At 44.5% G+C, this 12,149-nt stretch overlaps 1 protein-coding gene across 1 annotated transcript in view; it reads left to right on the top strand.

Moving 5' to 3' along the window:
* Nucleotides 1–4,180: 4,180 nt before the first annotated feature.
* The window catches only part of PPFIBP2 (PPFIA binding protein 2), a 129,342-nt gene continuing 121,373 nt past the window's right edge, over nt 4,181–12,149 (top strand). The window contains exon 1 of the mRNA XM_044425577.1: nt 4,181–4,499. The gene's annotated coding sequence lies outside the window, so the exon portion shown is untranslated. The remainder of the gene's footprint in view (nt 4,500–12,149) is intronic.

The following is a 12,149-nucleotide window of genomic DNA, read 5'->3' as shown; positions in this document are numbered from 1 at the left end:
TTAGGAAGGCACTGGCTTATGTGGAAGCAATACTAAATCATTATTTAGTGCCAAGACTGGAAACTGCAACCTTCCAGATGTTACTGGACTGCAACTCTCATCATTCCTTACTATTGGCTAAGGTTCATAGAAGATGGAATCTGACATCTGGATGGTCACAAATGGCCCACCCTGACTGCATGCTACATAAATGACCCTCAAGATTCCTGCACTATTCCCTTTTCTTCTGGTGTGGCCAAGAGGAGACTGGAGTGATACACTTTCACTGCCAACTAATTGCAGGTTGTTGTTTCATCTGAACAATGGCCGTGGTGCGAGTGTACAGTGCTTCTCTGTACTGCTGACAGTCCACAGACTTGTCTGGATAAAGTTTATCTGATAAACTTGGCTTAAAACTAACTGCAGTTCCTCATACAAAGGAAATGTCAAACAGTGATTAGTCAAGAAGGGAAGAGGATGCTTCTGATTCCTTCCTTACAGGTGTGCTAGAGAAGGGGCGTGGAAGACAAGCTTGTGCATGGAGCATTAACCAGCATTAGACCTGCAGGTGGCCACTCTCTGAAGCCTTCCACGTTGTAAGATGTGCTGGCAGCCTTGAATCTTACACTGCACACAGTTTGCTCATCTGCATGATCCTGGATTGCAAACTACACTAGTGAAGGAGCCGGGGTAGGGGGGACGGGGACGAAGAGGTTCTGATAGGGTTGCTCTCAGCAGGGAGCTCCGCACTTCCAAACACAAATATACTCTGGATGAGGAATAAAGAGGGCAAACTGAAGGAAAAGAGATCCTTTCTTGGCTGTTTCATATCCACTGCAAGTCATCCCTGCAAGGTTATTGTATGGCCCAATATTACATCAAGGCAGGAACAGGGAACCTATAACCTTCCAGCTGCGACTGGATTATAACTCCCATCAATCCCAGACAGTATGGTTAATACGCTGCAATGAAGGAACCTGTCATCTGGCAATGTCTAAAGGCAAAAGGTTCCCCACCCTTGGGATATGGTGTGTCATTTAAACTGAAGTAGCATTAGCCTGAAGACCAGACAATTTGACAAGTTTCAATCAGGCATTTCAAATTCAGTGGAGAGCAGTGTGTCTGTTGGACAAGTCGTCATAGGAAAGGGTTTTTGTACATCTCCCCATCATTTCCCCACATCTCATCCATACCACTGGAGAAATACCTTTGAATCTTGGCCTACCAAGTTTTCCTAAATATTTGTTATAGGAATTAGGACAGCCTGGAGAACCAGTGCCAAGCAAAGTGGGCTCTCCTGGGCTAAGGGAATCAACAGAAGGTCATAGTACCTGCAACCAAAGATTTCTCATCTGTATTTAAACTAGGTGCGTATTAGACCCACTAATTAATTCCTTCGGGTGCAATCCTATGCCTGTTTAGATAGAAAAATGTCCTGTTGGACATAGGATGGCACCTTAAGTCACATTCTTCACATTCTCCATTGCATTTCTGAGGATTTGCACATGTAGGAATAGCAACTGGAAACTGGCGACTGAGGTGCCAGCTGCAGATTTCTGAGGGTTCCTGGATAATAATCTCCCTCCCTCAGTGAGTGTACCTTTTTATTAGCATTTTTGGCAATTGTCCCACATTCATCTTCCTATTATTGTTACTATTTGCTTGCTAGCCAGGCAGAGAGCCAGTGAACAAACAGGGAGTGGCATTTACTGTTCCTGCTTTCTTCTCATCACCCCTGTTTGAGCCAGCATAAGAGACAGGTGAACAAGCAGACTGTGCTGGTGAAGAAGAGCAGCGCCAGGGCGTTCTTGACTGTGGGCCTGCTGGGGTGTGGTGTGCCTCTTGGCCAGTGCCCAATCATACCTTGACGTCAGGTCTGCCGGAGGCTTATGTGCCTCGTTTTATCCTAACATCTATCTCAGTTTGTTTAATTATTTTAATCCCTTTATCACTTTATTGCACCTTTAATTTCATTGATATTGCATAAAATACCCTGATACAACCAGGTGTGCACCTACATAAATTGAAAGGTTAGGCAGTCAGGTCTGCTATCCTAGTATATACACCAGGAGATAAGTTTTTCTGAAGTGTGGGTTGCAATATTATGCACACTTATTCCATGTAAATTGGACTGTAATGCTGCAGTGCTATATATGTAAGCACATCCTTGATAAATCAATGAGACTAGCTTAAAATACTTTAACTATTCCCAAATAGTTGGTTCTCTTTTTACCATAGTGCGCAGTCCTTCATTTTCCTAGGAAAAAGACCCAATTAGTTCAATTGGGGTTGCCCCCTGCTAAAAAACAGTGTTTAGGATTTCAGCTATGATTCACTTCTTCCTGACATTCCTGGTTTCTCTGGCTTTAGGGGATCATGTTGACTGGCTCTGGTTTATTGCTGCAAACACTTTCTCAGTCCATTTAATGTTTTTTTTGGGGGGGGACCCAGAAAGCAGAAATTCTTATAATTTCAGCAATTAGAATTTAAAAACGTGTAAAATGGAAAGAGCCACAATACAATTAGAGGATTTGGCAACCTCCTGCATATTTAACTAAATAGTGGAAATACTGTGTAATACTGAAATAAGCTCTTGTTAAGTGGATATACTTATGTATATTTACCCTCAATTTCAAAGACACATGGAAGAACAGCAGGTTACTAGCATGGAGGTGGGCAAAAGGTAGATCTAGAGATGTCTGGTCTTTTATTGCACCATCAACCTGCCTCATTCACAGAATTTTACAGAGGATGTAGTCATTGCCTTCCACTTGTAACTTCCATGTATTTTTCTAGCATGGAAAGTCTGTTAGGGAAAATATGGACAGGTTACTGAATGTCTTCTCTTTAGCATCACTACAAACTCTCTAGAAACACATTTCGATGTAAAGCAGAGGCAGGGAACATCTGGCCCACAACTGCAATCAGTCATAGCCCATGGCAAGAGTTGTAATCCAGCAACATCTGGAAGACCACATGTTCCCCATCCTTGATGTGAAGAACTGTACAGAAGGGAAACTACGTTTTCCAGGTTGCAGCTGCTCCTCTCACAATGCTGTCACACACAAAAAGCTGCACCTTCCTTGCAGCCTTAAAAATGCCGGACCTCTCCCCTGATGGAGACCCAATGAAGGAAATACTTGTTGCTGAGCAATAGAGGCATCCCCTACCCCTACTTCTCAATTGTGAGCTGACAATCTTTGGCTGTTGGCAATACAGTGTGGTAATTTTAGATCCTGATCTTAATTATTTTATGGGCAAGCTCTCTTTAGAGAGTTCAGTGCATCACTTATGAGCAATAAGCAATAATCATAACCAATTTTCTTTCACAACCTCCCACCTTTACAACTGCTTCTACATTACTGATACATTACAGCAAAAAATAAAACCTTCCATGCCATCCTTGATATTTTTTTCTTTTCATTTTACTCTGAGGGCACATGGTTTTGCATTTTAAACTCACTGAAGTCACCACACCATCATAAGCACAGGAATAAAATGCGAGTTTGTCTCTTCTGCCTTGAAGCTCAAACGCATTTCGAATGCAATAATGCAATCCTGCGCAGGCTTAGCTAGACAACTTCTAGAAACCGCAGCATGCATAGGATTGCTCCTTTGCTGGGGAATAAACTCCGTCTCTTTCTTTATACTTTAAAAGTATGACAAAGGACGAGGCGGGGGCAAGGAACCTCTGTGCACGCCCGGTTGGCCGCCCTTTTCCAGAGAAGCAGGATGCTGCGCTGAAGCCCTCTCTGGTTGAAGCGCCGAGGCCGCCTCTCTCTGGGCGGCCCTGCGGGGACCCCCCGGGCTGCGGGCGCCGGCCTCTGTCCCAAAGGCAGCCCCGGGGCCGGCGCCGTGTCAGCGCCGTCGCTGCTGCGCGCCATCTACCGCGGCCGCCCGCCTTCCCACCTCGCCTGCTGCCCTCGGCGCGCGGCCGGGCTGCTCTTCCCTCCTGACTTGACTTCGCAATCACGTGGGAACAATAGCTGCCTGCCGGTCCCGTCCCTGGAGCCAATGGCCGCCGCCGGAGCCGCTGCCACTCGGAGACCGCCGGCCCCAGCCAGAAGGAGCCCTTAGAGAGCGCCGGCAGGAGCGCCCGGCTGGAGCGCCGTAGCCGAGCACGGCTGCGCAAATTCCGCGGGCCGCGGAGGGAAGAAGGGGCGATTGGTCGCGCGGCGGCGGCGGCGGCAGCCGAGCAAGGCGCGTCGTCTCCCGGCAGGTTCGTCCCGGCGTACCTGCTTCCGCGGCTCCGAGTGGCCAAGCGCGAGCGCGTTGGACGAAGGGAAGCAGCCTTGGCCGTGCCTCCGATCGAGACCCGCGTCAAACTTTGCCTGGCAGGGGAGAGGCTTTGCCAGCCTCCGCCGGGGCGGCGCTCACTCCGAGGGCTGCGAGCGCTCCGGCGTCCTGCCTCTGCAACTGACTCGCCGCACGTCCTTGGGCTTTTCACCGGCGCTTCTCGGCCGTAACTTTTGGTTGCCCGATACGGCGCAGCCCCACTTCACTGGTGCCGGTCTATGCAGGTAGGTGCGAAAGAGGCTCCTGTGGCGAGAGCGAATTATTACTGTTATTGCATTCATTTCTGTACCATCCAATAGCCGAAGCTGTCTGGGCGGTTCGCAGCAATTTAATAAAGTTGATATGCCGAATGAATGACGCCGTGTGGCTGGAACTCTTACCCCATTTAGGCTGGGGAATGGTGGAAGCAGTATGGATGAGATAGCGCCCTTACTTAGAAGTAAGCCCCCATCGGAAATGGTGGAATTTAGTCCTGACTAAACTTGCTTAGGGTTGAACTGCAACAAGTGCGTGTGTATTTTTGAACAGCTATTTAATTTCCTCCGTAGGACCAATATGATGATCTTAAAGGATATTTGAAGTGCAATTCTAATTGTGTTTACTACAGAGCTAAGTCCCCACTGTGTTTATTGTAACTTAGTCCACTAGAGTAATGGGCTTGCAATTCTAGACAACTTGGCAGTAAGCTCCATTATTACATCTGAATAATGAAGCATCTAAGAGGGCTGCAGATCCTTCATTTGGAACACACCTGTTTAGAATATGCCTCGCAAGAATATACCTGTTGTCACTGGAGTTAAAGTTCTTAAAAGTGCAATCTTACCCATATGTGAAGAAAGTCCTACAAGCAGTCTCTATTTTGTATATGGAATGGGAACAGGTTCCTCTAGTCCTTTGCCTCAGGCAACAAAACATCTTGGGGCAAATCTGCTCAGAAGCAATTCCCACTGAACAGGGTTCAGCAAACACAATAGTCAACTATTAAGGGTTGAGTGGGTTGTAGTTGAACTCTAGGTTATGTAATAACCCATGATCTTTTAACCACAAACAACCCATGAAAAGAACCCATGGTTTGTTGTTGCTTTGTAAAACTGTGAGGAGTTCACTATTTTTTCAAAGATCTCAGCTGGGTTCAGACAACATGGAAACTCACAGTTCAGCAAAAATGCACACTCAGCCCATATGCAGCCAGTTAAGTGTCCGTTATTGTGTTCTCTGAACCTAGTCACTATGTTAAGTGTAACTTGTAAGTATTGTTTAGGAATGCAGCCTATGTTTTTTGAACTCTAGCTTAGTTAAAAGTCTTGTCTAAAATGACCAAGGGTTAAGACATTTCTAGCCAGAGGAATAAACATAAAAAATGGCAAAAGCTTAATCCCAAACAAGAACTGCTTAAGGCTGTAGCTCTGTGTACCAGTTTATCTGAGAGTAAATGCAGTTTAACTCAGTTGAATTTATTTCTGAATAGACATTGTCAATTGATAGGATTGATCAGCTGTAAATTAGGTTCTAGAAGGAAAGGATTTGTGTGTATGTGTGTGCATGTTTTTTAAAACTTTTTTCAGCACTTGCCTTCTTCATCCATAAAGCCACCTAGCTAGAAACGCAGAATAACCAACTCCATTTTAGGACAGAACATCTGACCCTTTGGATATTGGATGAATTTTCATTGGTGCTCGCTACTGACCGTGCTATAGCTGGTGCTGATGGTTGTTGCAGGCCAACAACATCTGGCGGGCAGCGTTATTCCCATTCCTGCATTAGGAGGTGCAGCCTCTGCTGGACTGGCAGCACCTGGGCTGAGAAGTGCTAGATAGGCTGAACATCTGCTGGATAAAAACCTCTATGTTCGACACACATTCTCTGCAGGTATTCCTTTAAGCCTTGAGTTTGACTGAACTGCATGAGCTCTTGAAACTAGCCACTTTCAGCCTCTGCCTCCCCTCATCTGCTATGAATGAACACTTTTGAGCTGCCAAGAAGTCAAAGCTGCGTGGCTGCTATCCGTACTTACCTGGGAGTTTTGCAACATAGCCAGAAGAGCAAACTGGTAGTTGAGCACATTTAATTTCAAAGGGGCTTGTATCCTGTCCTGATACATATAGGCCCCTTAGGTTTACTCTGGATTGATAAATATGAACATATAAATTTTGCAAACAGCTCAGCTCTCTCCTTGGTAACTTGAAAATCAGTTCTGTGTTTAGCATTTATGATAGTTTCTTGACTTTTTCTGTAAAGTCTTACATGGCTTGGGAGCACAGTACTTGATATAGCGCACCTCCCAACAGCAATCCACCCAGGCCCAATCCACCCACCTCTGTGGCCTTCCTGCAGACACCAACTCGGAGGGAAGCTTGTAAGGCAGCAACAAGAGGAAGTACTTTCTCTGTAGTGGCCCGCAACCTGTGGACTGCCATCTTCACTGCAGCCTCCCTGGCACCAACCTTGTCACCTTCTTGGTGCCAAGTTAAGAGGCACAGTCTTTCATGATGTACTTCATTTTCCAGGGCTTGAGGACATTAATGATCCCTGGTGCTCAACTTTTGCAAGGTTATTCTTCACTGCATGTTTCAGCTGTTTTTAATTTGTTATGTTTTGATCAGTTGTATTGCATTTTTTTGCATTTTAGTATGTTGTTTTTAGGGATTGCTGTAAACTGCCCTGAGACCTTTGGGGTGGTGGTTGTGATGATGATGATGACGATGATGATGATGATAGAGTTTACACCCAGTTACAGGCCAAGGCTGCAATCCTTTGACACTTCCTTTTACTAAAGAGGTTTACTTCTGAGTAATTGCTGGGAGGATTGGGCCCCACATTTATGCATTCATGGAAATTACAATAGGTCTTGTTGCTTTAGATTTGTTTGAGTTTCCCTAGAGTACGTAAAACTTTCCTTGATAAGAATTGGCTAACATATTTTTAAAGATATATTTAAGCTCTTTATATGGTATTTTAAGTAACAGGCAACCTTGACTTTCAACATAATGTACTTAGACATTAGTTGGGATTTTTATGATAGAAGTTTCTTTTGCTTTTGTCTTGAAATAGAAGACCTTAGATTCAGAGGGCATGAATTAAACCGTGACAGGGAAGTCTGGCTCCAGCAGGATAACTAGAAATGGGAACCGCATAGTTTGGGATGCACTCTGTGGAATACATCATAAAGCAGATGCCTTTCAAACATGTGTCTTCTGTTTTTATTTATTTGTTCTCTTACCCAAAACATGTTCACTTTGTTCTAAAAAGTTACATGTTGGGACTTGCTTTCCAGTAAGAGTGTAGCTTTATACTGGCTGCAACATGGTTCAATGAGAAATGCAGCAGAGTTTACATGTCACTGATATGCCATATGGAAGAGTTAATCAATGATTTAGGGTGCAATCCTGTGCATGTTTACACAGGAAAAAGAAAAGGTGAGAAAAGTCAGGTGGCTCCCAGAATGCAGAAAGTTATAGGACTATTTTCTGTTTAGGACTATTTAGGGTTGTAGATTTGAATAGAATCAAAGTAGAGTTGGAAGGGGCCTATAAGAGCATTGAGTCCACCTCCTCGCTCCACTTCCACATGTGGTCACCCATCTGACCACAGGCTCACCCCTTTCCAGCTTAGCAAAGGTAACCTGAAGTGCTGGCTTGGTGTATAGCTAAGCAGACAGGGTCAAGCTGTGTCAGTTTACTTCTCCAGCATAGGTGTGTTTAAAGTCAACTTGTACAAGGGGTATCTGAAGTGAAAGGTTGCAGTGTAGCCTCTGTTTCTTCTCCCATTTTCCATTTGTTCCCTCTCAACCATCAGTCAGCAATCCATTTCCACTGGAATCGCCGACAGGAACACAGGAAGCTGCCTTATAGGAGCTGGAGCATTGGTCCATCTGGCCCAGTGGTGTCTACACAGACTGGCAGTGATTCTTCAGGGTTTCAGGCAGGGTCTTTCCCAGGCTTAGCTGCAGATGCCAGGATCAAAGCGCGGTTCTTCGGTGTACAAAATATTTGCACTAACCATGAACCATTGGCCCTGCCCAGTCTTCCTTTTTTTTCTTTTGTCTCTTTCTGGACATCTGTAAAATCTTAGGTTCTCTTGAGCCTTCTGATAGCTATTTCTGCTTTGTGTTGGATGCTGTTTTGGTGCCATGCTACATAAGATTGTGTGTTTGTAGAATAAATATGCCATTGGTATATTTCTGGGTTGAGCAAGTTGTCAGCCATCCGTATTATTTGGCACACAGCTCCCATCATCCTTCACCATCTTGGCTATCCTGGCTAACTGGTGAAAGTTATAGACCAAGACATGTGGAGGGTCACAGTTTGTTCATTCAGATAGATAGGATTTTGAATGGTCTTGTTGAAAATTGTTAGAAAGGCCAGACACTATTCAGTTTTGCTATGCTTGAAGCCCATAAAAAGGAAGGTCAGAAAGCCATCTAAAATTCTGCTACTAGCGCTTCAGATCTGAAATGGGGTGGAGGTAACTCACTGTATCCCAGTCCCTCCCCCCCGCCCCAAGTTATTAGCCTAATGTTATATTGCTTACGGATATGATGTGCTTTCCATTCCTGGACATGCTTAAATTCCATTCAACTGTAACCAAATCAGATGAAAAAGAAATGTCATCAAATGCATGTCAAGGAGCTCAGGAGCCAACTCACCTTTGGAATGAAGCAGAAAGTGAGGGGGTTGCTGATTCCCTGTTGTAGTAACTTTTCTCCCTCATATAATAAGCCTACGTAGTAGCTGAATCCGAGGAATCCGAGATGGAAGCATCCATCTGCTGTTTTGCAAAGAAGCTCCTAAGTATACTGCTAATTGATATTGTGGATTATAAATTTGTTATAATGTATCCAGAGAGACTAAGCTTGTACATTACCCTGATACAGTGGTCAGGAGAGGCAAATCCCACATGCTGAAAGATTACTTCTTCTTCCTATGAGGTAAAGTCTGCTGGAAAAATTACAGCACTTGATTTTTTTGTTATCTTGATGGTATGCAAAGTGGGGGAGACTAAATCCAGCGTTCTGCAATGGAGCAGATGTATTTACAGGGAAGAATGTTTTTCATCATAGTACTGTTCTGAAAATGGAAGAGGCAGGGCAGTGTGAGATGTGGAATCGAGACCAACTTCTCCCAGTTACTAGATGTAGCCCCTGGGACTGGTGTTCAATGTTGCTTTTATCCCAGCAGACCTACCGAAGTCAATGAAGCTATATCCATTAAGGTGAAGTGAGCGGTGTATTTTCAGCTGTTGGTAATGCTCTGTAGTTCTGGGGCTGTGGTGATGGGATTTGTGAATTAATGACCCATGAAGGAAGTGTGTGTGTGTGTTCGTACATAATTAAAATGAAGTCATGAAGTGCTTATGTGTGCTACCTAATTACTAGCTAGCTGGTTAATACAATTTGCTTTTATACTAGTGGAAAGAACACAGGTCTGTCTCTTCCTTTTTTCTTCTGTAGGCTAAAACAGAACATTATTCCTGTTTGTTAGATGAGAGTACCAGTGCTTTTGTATTCTTATGGATCAGATTTTCTCTTGTGTTCCTTTGTAGTCCCCAAGACTGTGTGAATTGAAGTGGGATGAAAAGAAATCCTTAATATGCCCGCACGTACAGTAGGCAACCTGACCAATTCCGTGCTATGAGTCTCCAGCACAAAAATGTTTGCATTCTGGGGTTGGCTGCACAAAACCCCAGTAATTTCCCTTAAGGAAGCACTTCCATTTAAGGGGATAATTGTATTCTTGACATTTAAACAGCAATCAGTTGTTGCTAAGAATATGTTTCGTTCATCAGCTGGAAGAGAGGTAGTTAAGGTAGTATGCACAGGCACTAGGGTGCCCCCAGAGACATCCCCCATTTTGTTAATGTTTTCTTACAGGCAGCTGAGATTGCTTGAAAATGAGGTAGGAGCCCTGAGCTGTCGTCCTCTCACTTCCCCATGGATGCCTCTGGGCGGGTTACCAAGCACCCTATTTTATGGTTGCACCTGCAGGCCTACCCCCAGACTACCAGATCTTTAGAGGGTTTTTTGCAAGGTGACTGTGAAGGAGTGCTATTGGCTGCTGCATCACCAGCAGCAGGTGACTGTATTTTTCCCCAGCCAATGCTATCCTGCCCTTTGACTGAGAAACCTGACATGCACAGTGCAAACTGGTGCATTTCGGTTCGGCAGTGGGCCCTATTAATTCATAGGAAAAAAGCATAGGAAAAGCCATAGAAACAGGGCGAGTCAGAAGGGGTCTCCTGGGCCATCTAGTCTGACCCCCGGCTCTACTCATGACATGCCTACCATGTGCATGTCCAGCCTATCCTTGAACACCCTCACCAATGGGTCTTCATCCACCTCCCGTGGAAGCCCGTTCCACACCCTCGGGGTCCTGACTGTCAGGAAGTGCTTCCTGGCATCCAAATCGAACCTTGGTTCCTTGAGCTTGGCTCTGTTGGAGTGCGCCCTGCCCTCCTCTGCAGGGGAGAACAGGTCTCTACCCACCTCCGTGTGACACTCCCTCACACACCAATATGTTGCCAACAGATCCCCTCAGAGTCTCCTCTTCTCCAATCCCTCAGTCTCTCCTCATATGGCTTTCCCTGCAATCCAGTCACCATCCATGTGGCCCTACACTGCACTGACTCTAATTCGGTGGGACTTCCCAAGAGAATTTTGCCTTAGACTGCAAAGTGTATGCTATATGGAAATTAAAACCAAAGTTGATTAGTCCAAATGTATTTATGTAAGGGAAAATCCTTTTATAAATTACATGCTTGTTAATTTCAGGTCTGGTGTGAATTTACTATTTGCCAGATGAGTATTTCTTCCATCTCTGTGCTTGAATGTATGCGATTTTGCTGTATTTACTTCAAATTTCCATACTTATTTTAAATGTTTCGATAAGCCCCTTTGTTTAAAATGCAAGAGAGATCATGTGCAATAGCTCATAAGATACAATAGAACATAAATAATCAGACAGTGTTCAACAGGCAAAATAAAAACAATGTGATTTTTAAAGCCTATCAAAATCAAAAGGGATTTGCTTCGTGCCAAAATGACTTTATAGATTAATAGATTCACAGAAAAATAGGGTTGAAAGGACCAAGAAGGCCATCAGGTCCAACCCCTTACTGTCGCAGGATGCCAGATCACACCATCCTACTCAGATGACTGAACAATTCTGTCTTGAATGTGTGTGAGAGCTCATGACCTCTCTTAGCAACTGGTTCCACTGTCATACTACTCTGACAGTTACAAAACTTTCCCTGGTATCTAGCCTGAATCTGGTGTGCTATAGTTTAACTTTGTTGCTCTGTGTCCTGCACTCAGGAATATGTGAGAAGTGGTCTTTTCCTTCCTCTTGGTGACAGCCCTTGAGGTATTTGTAGAGTGCTGTCATATCTCCTCATAGTCTGCCCTTCTCAAGGCTGAACATGCCCAGCTCTCTCAGTCTCTCATCATGGGTTTTATTTTCCAGACCTTGGATCATATTTGTTGCTCTCTGTAAATCCATTCTTGTTTTTCTGCATCTTTTTAAAACCTGGGTGTCCAGAAGTAAACACAGTATTCCAGGTGAGGTTTGACTAGTGCAGAGTAAAGGGGAGCAATACCTCTCCTGCTGTGGAAGTGTTACTTCTACTAATGCATCACAAAACAGCATTTACCATTTTTGTGGCCACATTGCATTGCTGGCTCATATCTAGCTTGTTGTCTACAACAACTCCAAGGTCTTTTTCTTTTCCATTGCTGTTAAACCAAGTATTCCCCATCATGTAGGGTTTTTTTCCCTAGGTGGAGAACTCAGAATTCGTCCCTGTTGAATTTTCATTCTGTTGCTTTCTGACCAGTGCTCTAGCTTTTCTAGGCCACCCTGGATCTTTTGTCTTCCAGGTTG

Source organism: Varanus komodoensis, unplaced genomic scaffold (genome assembly GCF_004798865.1).
Source record: "Varanus komodoensis strain SLA01 unplaced genomic scaffold, ASM479886v1 scaffold16, whole genome shotgun sequence".
NCBI lineage: Eukaryota > Metazoa > Chordata > Lepidosauria > Squamata > Varanidae > Varanus > Varanus komodoensis.
Note: the sequence above shows the minus strand (reverse complement) of the source record. Positions and strands in the feature narration are given on the sequence as shown.